Below are 10,128 nucleotides of genomic sequence, written 5' to 3'. Positions count from 1 at the left end.
TCTCCTGAGCAGGAAACCCTGTTTTGTGCTGGCGTCCCCGCAGCCCCACTTGGAACTAGAACTTCACAGACCCAATCCCGGTGTTCCGGTGCATCACGCTGCCCTCTCGCCCTGTGTGAATCTGCAGGTGTTTGCGGGCGAGCCCGAAGGCGCCGCTGGCTGGAGGCTGTTGCTTGCCCGTCTACCTCCCAGGCCGTTGTGTCCACGCGGTGCCTGTGGTTTTCTGTGGTTCGCTCGAGGGTCAGCCCCCTCCGGGTGGCGGGGGTGGAGGTCTTCCGTGCACCGCCCCGTTTGTGGGTGTTTGGCAGGACGCAGAGGCTGGATTTGAACCCCAGAACTCGCCAGCTCTGGGGCTTCGGATACATTGCCTGACTTCACTGTGCCTGTTTCCTCTCTTGTAAAACTAGGATAGGATGAGATGGATGGCGGCGTGGGGGGTGAGCTAATACAGACGAATGGTCTATGACTGTGCAGACGTAGAATAAGAGGTCAAGCAGCAGCGCCTAATGTTTATTTCCTGCGTGGCGAACGGATGAGTGGCAAATGCTCAGAGGCTGATGTCTGGAAACCTGCGCCGCGCCTGCCCGCAGGGAGCACCTGTGCCTGGGGGGCACCCCCATCACCCCCTCACCTGGGGCGCGTGGGGCGGGGTCTGCGGGCCAGGGTCGCGGCGCCGGGCGACCGCCGGGAGGAGTCGGGGCCCAAACCTTCGCTGAGCGGAGCACCCAGCCCCTTTGTCTCCCCCGCCCCCTCTTCCCCACTTCCTGCCCAGCTTTAAACTCGGGATTGGCGGCGAGGCGCCGACTTTGTAAACACGCCGCGTCTGCGGCGGCGGAGGCTGGTTCTGTTTGGGCGCCTGGGGGAGGGGTGCACGCCCCTCCCCGAGGCTGGAGGTGGCGACCCCCCCCGACAAACACACACACACCTCCCCAGAGACAGAAGCCAGAGGCGGCGGCAGAGAGTGTGTGCGGCCACGGTCCGTGCTCCGGGGGGCTCACCTGCGGAGAAGGTAGGCTTGAGGGCTGGAGAAACCAAGATAGATGGGTGTCAGCGACACCCCGCTTTCCTGGAACCTCCAAGCTGAGACTGGCGGGGGATCGGGGTTGGGGGGTGGTGGTTAAAGAGGTCACCGCGTCTCATCACCTCCCGGTTGTCTCTCAAAGCTCAACTCACTTTCTGTCTGAGTTGCACGTGGCTGAAGGACAGAGAAGCCCCCCAAAGCTCTCCGCTTTCTCTGTGTCCGCACAATCCCCCTCCAAGCTGAACTGGAAGCCCAGTGACCTCACTGGGCTGTCTGTCGTCGTTTTGCATACCTCAGAGATGGGCTGGGAGGCGGAGGGAGGGCAGAACTAGGGTGGGCAGGGAGCCTTGGGGATCCTCCTGCCATCCAGGGCCGGGGGAGCAGGCTGGAGGACAGACCAGAAAGAGGGGTCTCGCAGTGGTGGTCTCTCTGGTGTCTGATGGGTAGATGGCATCTACCCACAAGAGATGGCTCTAGCTTCTTCTGTGTCTTTTAATGTGTCAACAAGAGGAATAACTGAAGACACTGGTTGCTGTTACTGAGGGAGCCTTAATGTATTCATCTGCAAACGATTGATTGAGCACCTACTGTGTGTCTGGGATTTGGCTGGGATGCTGAGGGTACAATGGGGTTATTGTCTCGCCTGAGTCATAGAACAGCAGAGACAAGGTGCCAAGTTGGGGTGGCTGGGAAGGTTTCAGAGCGAAGAGGACATTTAAGTTGGGTTCTCAATGATGGAAAGTCAGCAGGCAGAAAAGTGGTGGGGTCTTTGTGGGCAACTCATTCTACAGAGCTGGACTGAACCCTGACTGAGGTGTTGGGCATTGGGAAACAATGGGGACACAGAAACAGTTGCTGCTCTCTTTAACCCTGCTGTCTAGATACAAAGAAGTGATAGGAATGAACAGGATGGGTTCTGGGAAAGGCATGTTTCTGGGCTGGTTCCCAGGACCCCAGAAATTCCCAAGTAGGTGCAGCAGGGAGTCCACCCCAGGGGTGATATAAGAGTCCACACAATGCTGGGGTACCCACCCCCCATGCCTGGATGCTAAGACTGTTTCCTGTAACAAATCTAAGCCCCCAGCTCAGTTCTCCTTGGCACTAGATGTAAGTGAAAAGAAGTGGATCTGCCATTGTTCTCCTGCCGCTGCTTCTGCATTTTCAATTCCCAGGCTCACTTGAGAGATGGCTGACTCAACAATTTATGAATTCATTCAGCTATCTGCTGAGCCCACACTATCTGCACGGGCTAAATAGTGGGGACATAATGGCAAACAAATCAGAACTTCTACTCCCCTGGAATTTAGGATCAGAAGCATCTCTGAGGATTCCACCAAGATCCCAGTCTCTGCCCAGTATTTGAGACCATGACCTCCACGGTCCCAAGTGCCTTCTCTTTCCCATTTCCTTCCCTCAAGGGTTCAGAATACTAGCTAAGGCTTATATAGCATGCCAGGTACTCTTCTAGATGTTTTAGGTGTAATGTCTCCTTTAATCCTCCCAACAGTCCTGTAAAGTGAATACTAGTATTATCTCCATCTTTGTTGTTTACTTACTAAGTCATATCCAACTTTTTTGCGATCCCAAGGACTGTAGCCCGCCAGGTGCCTCTGTTCATGGGATATCCCATCTTACAGATGAGGAAATTCAGGCAAGGAGGAGATAATTTTTCCAAAGAGGACAGGGTTGGGATTTAAACCCAAGTTACTTGACTTGGGAGACCCTGTTCTTAACCACTGGGCTAGCCCACCTCCTTGACTGACCACATGGAATGTGCCCTTAAGCCAGGGGCTTAGGAATTTCCAAAAGGGTGTCTGTGCTCCTGTATCTCAAATGATGCAGAGGAGAGCACTTTGTTAGCTGAGTGTGGGTGCAGGTGCCGTTTACAGGGAGCCCCAGCAGGCCTGGGTCAGAGTTGTGGGGACTACACAGTGCTTGTATCCCTTCCTGATGACCCTGTGTGTGTGTGTGTGTTCTCCTGAGTAAGCCTCACTCACAAAGAGGAATAAACCAAAGTTTGATGCAGGAAAGATGCATGGAGGTGATGTGCCAGAATCTAGGGAGATGGGAAACCAAGACACTTCTTTTGTTGGGAATCTTTAAGAAGAGCAGAAACCTTCATGTTCTGGACCCCAACTTGGTAGCTGAGTCAGGAAGATGGTCAGGGAGTGACCTTAGGCAATCTTAAGATGTGCACCTTTCTTCCTCACAGCTGCTGCATCCCAAAGCTGTGTCCCAAAACTGCATCTGCACATCTGAGATGCATCCCTCTAGGCAGACTGGGACTTGCCTATGATGCCAGCCAGGCCACAGGGCAGAGGGTCCATGGATTCCTGCTGTTTTTCCGTTATCTTTCTGAAACTAGATTTCTCACATGAGGCCTCTACACAGATCTGGGGAGGCCCAGAGGCTGTCCCTCTCTGCCTGCAGTCAGACTAGCTCTAGTATCTGGGGCCGGGGGGGGCGGTGTTGATGCTGGGAGTTGAGGGTAGAGGGTGGTCACACCTCCATCACAGGTAAGCAGGATGTGAAGATCAGAACTGTGTGGACCTCCAGGCCGCTCCTCTGCGCACACACCCCCTCCTCCTCCTGTAGGGTGGGGTGTGATGGAAGCCTTGGCATGCCCCAGCCCACTGCTCCAGGCGCCGTTCTTTTGCTTGAGAACAGGTTGTACTCTTGAGAAACCACAAGAGGAAGTTTAGGGAGGGCTGGGGGTGAGGAAAGTTCTGGGGCCCCTGCCAAGTTTCCCTTTCTCGGCGGCGCGGAGGTGTGTTTGTTTTGGTGTGTTTCTCTTGCCCTCAAAGACATTTAAATTTTAAACCCTCTGAGTTTCAAAGAGCTGTCAAGGCCTGCTCCTGTACTCTGTGTGTGTGTGTGTGTGTGTGTGTAGGTGGGTGGGGGGAATGTGGAGGTAGTCAGAGACATTTGTGTGTGTGTGTGTGTGTGTAGGTGGGTGGGGGGAATGTGGAGGTAGTCAGAGACATTTGTGCGTGTGTGTGTGTGTGTGTAGGTGGGTGGGGGGAATGTGGAGGTAGTCAGAGACACCCCTGGAAATGGGGTTGCAACACGGTACTCATTTGTTGGATTTTGTGCTGGGATTTGTGTTGGTTGGCTAGCTAACTCCACAAAGTCTTCTTTTCTCCTCTGCCCTTTTACCTTACTCTTGCCCACAGCACTCCCTACAGCCCCAAATACTAGAAAAGTGGTTATAGTGGCCACTTAGGAGCTGAATGATGTTGCCAGGAGCTGTTCTACCTGCCTTATCTCATTTCACATTCACCATAATGCCAACTAGTAAATGCTTTTAGTCCCAACTTACAGATGAAGAAACTGAATCTCAGAAAGGCTTAGAAGCTTACCTGAGCTAGTAGGTGGCAGAGCCCAGATGTGAACCCTGGTCTGATTTCAGAGCCTGTGCTCTAGATGTCTGTTTAATCCTCAGATCAGAGCATCAACTTCCTGAACACAGACCCTGCACAGTAGGAGGTTGTGATCCCAAGGTTTTTTTGTTGTTGTTTGCTGAGCTGCATGGCATGCAGAGATCTTAGTTCCTGACAAGGAATTGAACCTGTTCCCCCTGCTGTGGAACTTGGGTGTCTTAACCGCCGGACCACCAGGGAAGTCCCAATCCAAAAATGTTTTAAAATGGTTCTGCTAGTGTGGGGAGGGAGGTGGCCTGCATATAGAGTTGGAAAAGGGATTCTCTGGAAGTTAATATTAAAAAGGATGGAATTCCCTGGTGGTCCAGTGGTTAGGACTCGGCTCTCTCACTGCCAAGGGCCCAGATTCAATCCTTGGTCCGAGGAACAACTAAGATCTCACAGGCCTCTGTGCAGCCAAGAAGAAAAAAAGACAACTGTATAACTGAGGGAAAGGAAAGGAAGATTAAATGGATGCTAAACAACTCTGGAATTTTGAGGCAAATGGGGAGAAGATTTAGGAGGGTTATTGTAGCTGTGTTCAGACATTTGCAAGGTTGCCTTTGGAAGCCCCCAGGTAGGGGACTGGTAGAGGCAGATTTCCACAAAGCATAAACACTTTCTAACAAATAATTGCCTAATCTCTTTCTCCAGAAGTGATTTCCTCATCTAGGGGCATCTAGAGCACATGCTCAGTTGAGGCTTCTGCCAGGGGAAGCCCTCAAACCCCCTCTAAGCCTCTAAGCCTCCCATGCGATTATTGACTGGCTGATCTCCCCAGGGCTTCCCTGGTAGCTCAGCTGGTAAAGAATCCGCCTGCAATGCAGGAGACCCCGGCTCGATTCCTGGGTCGGGAAATGCCCCGGAGAATGGATAGGCTACCCACTCCAGTATTCTTGGGCTTCCCTGGTGGCTGAGATGGTGAAGAATCCGCCTGCAATGCGGGACACCTAGGTTCGATCCCTGGGTTGGGAAGATCCCCTGGAGAAGGGAACGGCTCCCCACTCCAGTATTCTTGTCTGGAGAATCCCATGGACAGAGGAGCCTGGCGGGCTACAGTCCCTGGGGTTGCAGAGTCCGACGACTGAGCGACTTGCACTTCACTTACCTCCCCATGTGTCCACCAGGTGGCGCTGTTGCCCAGTGCGTGGCTCCAAGGCTGCTGGATGGGCTGAAGAGCGCCACCTGGTTCTTCAGCTACCGGCTTGGTTTCCTGGGGCCTTTCCCCGATCCCATCCCCAGCTGTGAACACACCAGGGCCCAGAGAACCACTTTTGACCCAGCACTGTCCCCGTGAAATGTGCTGGCAGGTCTCGTGGCTCGGGCCAGAACGTGCGGGCCTGCGCTCCTGGGATAGACTCCCTTCCCGGCTAGGGCAGACTCCCTTCCCAGGTCCGGGGTGCCCTCCCTCCCCTCCTTCTATTTCCTCTCCCTGGTCTTCCTTTGTCCTGAAGATAGAAAGACCCGCGTTAGGAGCCGAGGGCAAGTCCAGCAGCCCTTGTGAGCGTGGCCTTTCATAGCCTTCAAGGGCATGATACCCGGATCATGTCATCTTTTTTTAAGGTCCTCCAAAACCGCACCTCTCAGAAACTGTTTGCCCTCAGCAACCTGCCCAGTTCTCCCACCCTGCTGAGAACCACCCTAGAACAGACATTCCTAAGGAGAGCCAGCCGGGGCCCAGGCGTTGTCCCTAGGAAGCAGGGAGCAGCAGAGAGGTTGCCTGGTGCCTCGTTTGTTGGCCCAGATCTGCGTTCTAGCCTCTCTGGGCCTTTAGAAAGGCCCAGAAGCACCGGGGTTCCCCGCCCCCTCAGGGCAGGCCGGCTCCGCATGTGCCAGGGCAGAGCGTGCAGTTACAAACCTTGGGGCCAGGGGGCGCCATGGAGGCCACGCCCAGAGAGAGGGGCCTTAACCGGCCTGTTGCAAGCACTCCCCACCGCTGGCCACCACCCTGTGAGGCGGGAGGTCCATTGTATGGAAGGAGCGAGGCGAGGCGCGGAGGTTCAGCAGGAGGACAGTTTCGGAGCTGGAAGTCTGTCGTGGCCCTGTGCCTGTCTGATTTGTGCACATGACCACCTAACCCGTGCTTTCTCTCCTGGAGTGGCTCAGAGAGCCTGGGCTCAAGACAGAAACCACCCTGGTTTGAGTCCTCGCTTGGCCCCTTCCTGGCTGTGTGAAACTTTCCTTACCTGTCAAGTGGCCGTAAAGGTAGCCCCTTCCTCACCGAGTCATCGTGTGGATTCGTTGTCCTGACACTCCTGAGTGCTTTATAATATCCAGATTGGATCTTTTTGTGTCCTCGTAGCAGCTTTGTGAGGGACATGCTATCATGATGCCTTTTTTGTTCTTTTGGCTGCACTGGGTATTCGCTGCTGCCCCTGGGTCTGGTTGCGGAGGGGGTAAGGGGCGCAGGTGGTGAGCTGGGGGCTACTCTCTAGTTGCGGTGCGCGAGCCTCTTGTTGTGGCTTCTCTTGTTGCGGAACGTGGGCTTTTTGGTGCCCAGGCTTCAGTATTTGTGGCATACAAGCTAAGTTGCCCTGTGGCCCGTGGAGTTTTCCCGGACCAGGGATGGAACCTGTATCCCCTGCATTGGCAGGGGCATTCTTAACCACCAAGGAAGTCCCCCGTGATGCCTTTTTGTAGACGAGGAAGCCGGGGCACAAAGTGGTTACCCAGAGTCAAGGGGCCGAGGCTTCCGGGCCCACGCTCTGCACCAGGTTTAGGAGATAATATGCTCAAAGCCCTGCCAACTACCAAGCAGGTCATACACCCTTACATGCGATACTTCTGTCACTATCATATCATCCTCATGATCATCCCCCAGCCTGAGCTCCAGGGACTGGGCGTGGGGGCCATCTAGCAATGAGAGGGCAGCCCTGGTATCTTGCCTCACCATCCCACCGATGACTTCATCTCATCCTCTTTTCTAGAATCAAAATCGGCCCACAGTTCTGGCCTGTGGTCAGACCGTTGGACAGAATACTTGAAATTGGGACTGTCCCAGAAACTCCCAGTTCTGGCCCCCGCACTGTCGGCTCCAGCTCGTCCTGCCTCCTCTTCTCTGTCCTCTCCCCTCCAGGCTGCACCTCCCAGCCCCTCCCCTGGGGGCCCCGAGTTCTGGGAAAGGAAGCCAGGAGCAGGGCCTCAGACAGATGCAGAGCTTGGACTCCAGCTGGGGGTGTTAGAGGCTGTGGGAGGAGGAGAGGACGGGCCAGGGGCAGGGAGGATGGGGTACAGAGGGCACTCCCACCCAGGCCGCATGTCCCCTGGAAGGCATCTCTCTGCTCTTCACAGACGCTTCTTCCTAAGCTCCTGTTTATTAAGCTGACTCTGCTGGGTGCTGAGGAAACAGCCTGGAATAAGACCCCAGGGAGGATTTACTCCTCTCTGGCAAGTGGATATCACAAGCTGTCTTTCGATTATGGAGGGGAGAGTGTTTCCTCCCCGCACACGGCCCCAGTGGGTCAGGACTGCTTTTTGCTTTCCTTCCAGCCCTGTTCCCTTTTCTCTAAGCAGGATCTGAACCACAGACCCGGAGACTGTTCAGAGGTGGAATCTATTTTCATCACAGTGAGCAGGGATCTTAGGGTTACGCACTCTCAGATGTACTGGGTGGCTGAGCGTAGGCCAGAGTATAGAACATTCAAATGGTTTCCAGTCTTTTTCTTTCCAGTCAGCTGTTACCTGCTGGTCTTAGGGGTGGCCACCCTCTTTTCTTAGAATTCTGCCTCTAGGACCAGGCAGAGTTCTTCCTGTTGGAACAGTCTCTTGGTCTCCAAGGAAACAACAGTTTTTTTCTGCCCAGGGCCCAACCTCTTGGGTTCTAACTCAAAACTCTCCTTATAGCTGCTGGACATAGCCTCCTGGGTGGTCCTCAGAAGTCTTGCACGTGGCCTGCTTCACCTCACTTGCAGCTCCTAGGAGTTGGGTATTTCTTGTAGGAATCTATCGTGTGGATTTTCTCTGAACCCTCATTTCTTTGCAGACAGGTGGCAGTGAAGATGTTGGGATAATAGAGCACATGTTTGCACAATACTTCCATGTGCTGGGGCCTGTGGGAAGTGCCTATGTATAATATGTACCATGTGTAAATAAATTTCTAATGTGCTGTATGTGTGTATGCTCAGTAATATCCAACTATTTGCAACCTCATGGACTGTATAGCTCACCAGGCTTCTTTGTCCATGGGACTCTCCAGGCAAGAATACAGGAGTGGGTTGCCATTTCCTCCTCCAAGGGATCTTCCCAATCCAGGGATTGAACCTGCATCTCTTACATCTCCTGCATTGGCAGGTGGATTCTTTACCACTGTGCCACCTGGGAAGCTCATGTAAATTGATAATAAATGTGGATATTTACTAACTTGTTTCTTACGTATTCCTCACAAGAATCTTCTGAGGTTTCCTTATTTTGCAGATAAGAGAAACTGAGGCACAGAGGTTAAATAACTTGCCCAAGATCATACAGCCAGTCAGTGTTGAGAGCCCAGTGGCTGAAAGAACTCTGACTGGAGTCAGACTTCTTTTTATATTTTTTAACTAAAAAAATTTTAAAAATTTGATATTGGGGTATAGCTGATTAAACATGTTGTGATAGTTTCAGGTGAGCAGCGAAGGAACTCAGCCATACTGGAGTCGGACCTTTCATGCACACTGTGTGTGTGTGTGTGTGTGTGAATGTGCACTTTGGAGGGCACTCCCACCAAGGAGTGTGAGTGGATCCCAGGTTCCCTGTCGAGATGTCCTGAACACAGCATTAGGACGGGGGAGAACAGGCAGATTGGCCCCTGAGCTGCCTGTGTGTCCCAAAGCCTCCCCTGTCCTTTGGTGCTCCTGGCTAGAGCTGCAGGCTTGTCCCCTAAGCCAAGCAAGATGGCAGGGAAGGAACCAGGAGGACCCCGCCCTGCCCCAGCAGGCAGGTCAGGTGTTGCAGCTACCCAGGAAGCAGGGGTGGGTGGTGGCGATGTGAGCTCTGCTAGGTGGGGCTGGGGCCCTGACCTTTCTGGGGAGCCCTGGATGAATCAGCCCGACCACAGCCGCCCTAACTGCAACATGGTGCAAACAAGCTTTTCTTCCAGCTCCCTCCCCCCCCCCCCCCATTTTCCTTTCTGTCCTTGGCAGGGGTGTGGCACCAGAGCAGTGGCTGCTGGCACACCTCTGGAGTTGGTGGTGAAGCTGGGTCCTAGTGCTGGGCCTGCAGCCTTCACCTTCCAGATGCTCCACCCCAGGATGGGCAGCAGCCCCAGCCCAGGGTGGCGGCCACGTACCCTGCCCAGAGGACAGGACTGGGTAGATGTAGGACTCACGACACAGCCACCTGGCATGTCCCTCCAACAATATCTATGAGCCTCAGAGGGCTTGTCCATTCCTCATTTACAGTAGAACCACATTTTATATATTTTTATTGTTGATTTCATCTTTGGTTGTCCTGGGTCTTCACGGTTGCTCAGGATTTTCTCCAGCTGTGGAGAGCGAGGGCTGCTCTCTCGTTGTGGTGCAGGGGCTGTTCATTGTGGTGGCTTCTCCTGTCGTGGAGCATGGGCTGCAGGGCACAGGTTTTTCAGGAGTTGTGATGTGAGGGCTCAGTAGTTACATCCCCAGGATCTAGAGCTCAGACTCAAGAGCTGCGGCGCATGGCCTTAGCTCCTCCGTGGCGGCGGCATGTGGGATCTGCCTGACCCAGGGGTGGAAC

The 10,128-nt window shown here is 54.0% G+C and overlaps 1 protein-coding gene across 1 annotated transcript in view; it reads left to right on the top strand.

Annotated features, from left to right (window-relative positions):
- The first annotated feature begins 796 nt into the window (after positions 1–796).
- The window catches only part of CCND3 (cyclin D3), a 90,353-nt gene continuing 81,021 nt past the window's right edge, over positions 797–10,128 (top strand). The window contains exon 1 of the mRNA XM_043907438.1: positions 797–1,009. The gene's annotated coding sequence lies outside the window, so the exon portion shown is untranslated. The remainder of the gene's footprint in view (positions 1,010–10,128) is intronic.

Source organism: Cervus elaphus, chromosome 7 (assembly GCF_910594005.1).
Source record: "Cervus elaphus chromosome 7, mCerEla1.1, whole genome shotgun sequence".
Taxonomy (NCBI): Eukaryota; Metazoa; Chordata; class Mammalia; order Artiodactyla; family Cervidae; genus Cervus; species Cervus elaphus.
This window is presented reverse-complemented; position numbering and strand designations above follow the sequence as displayed.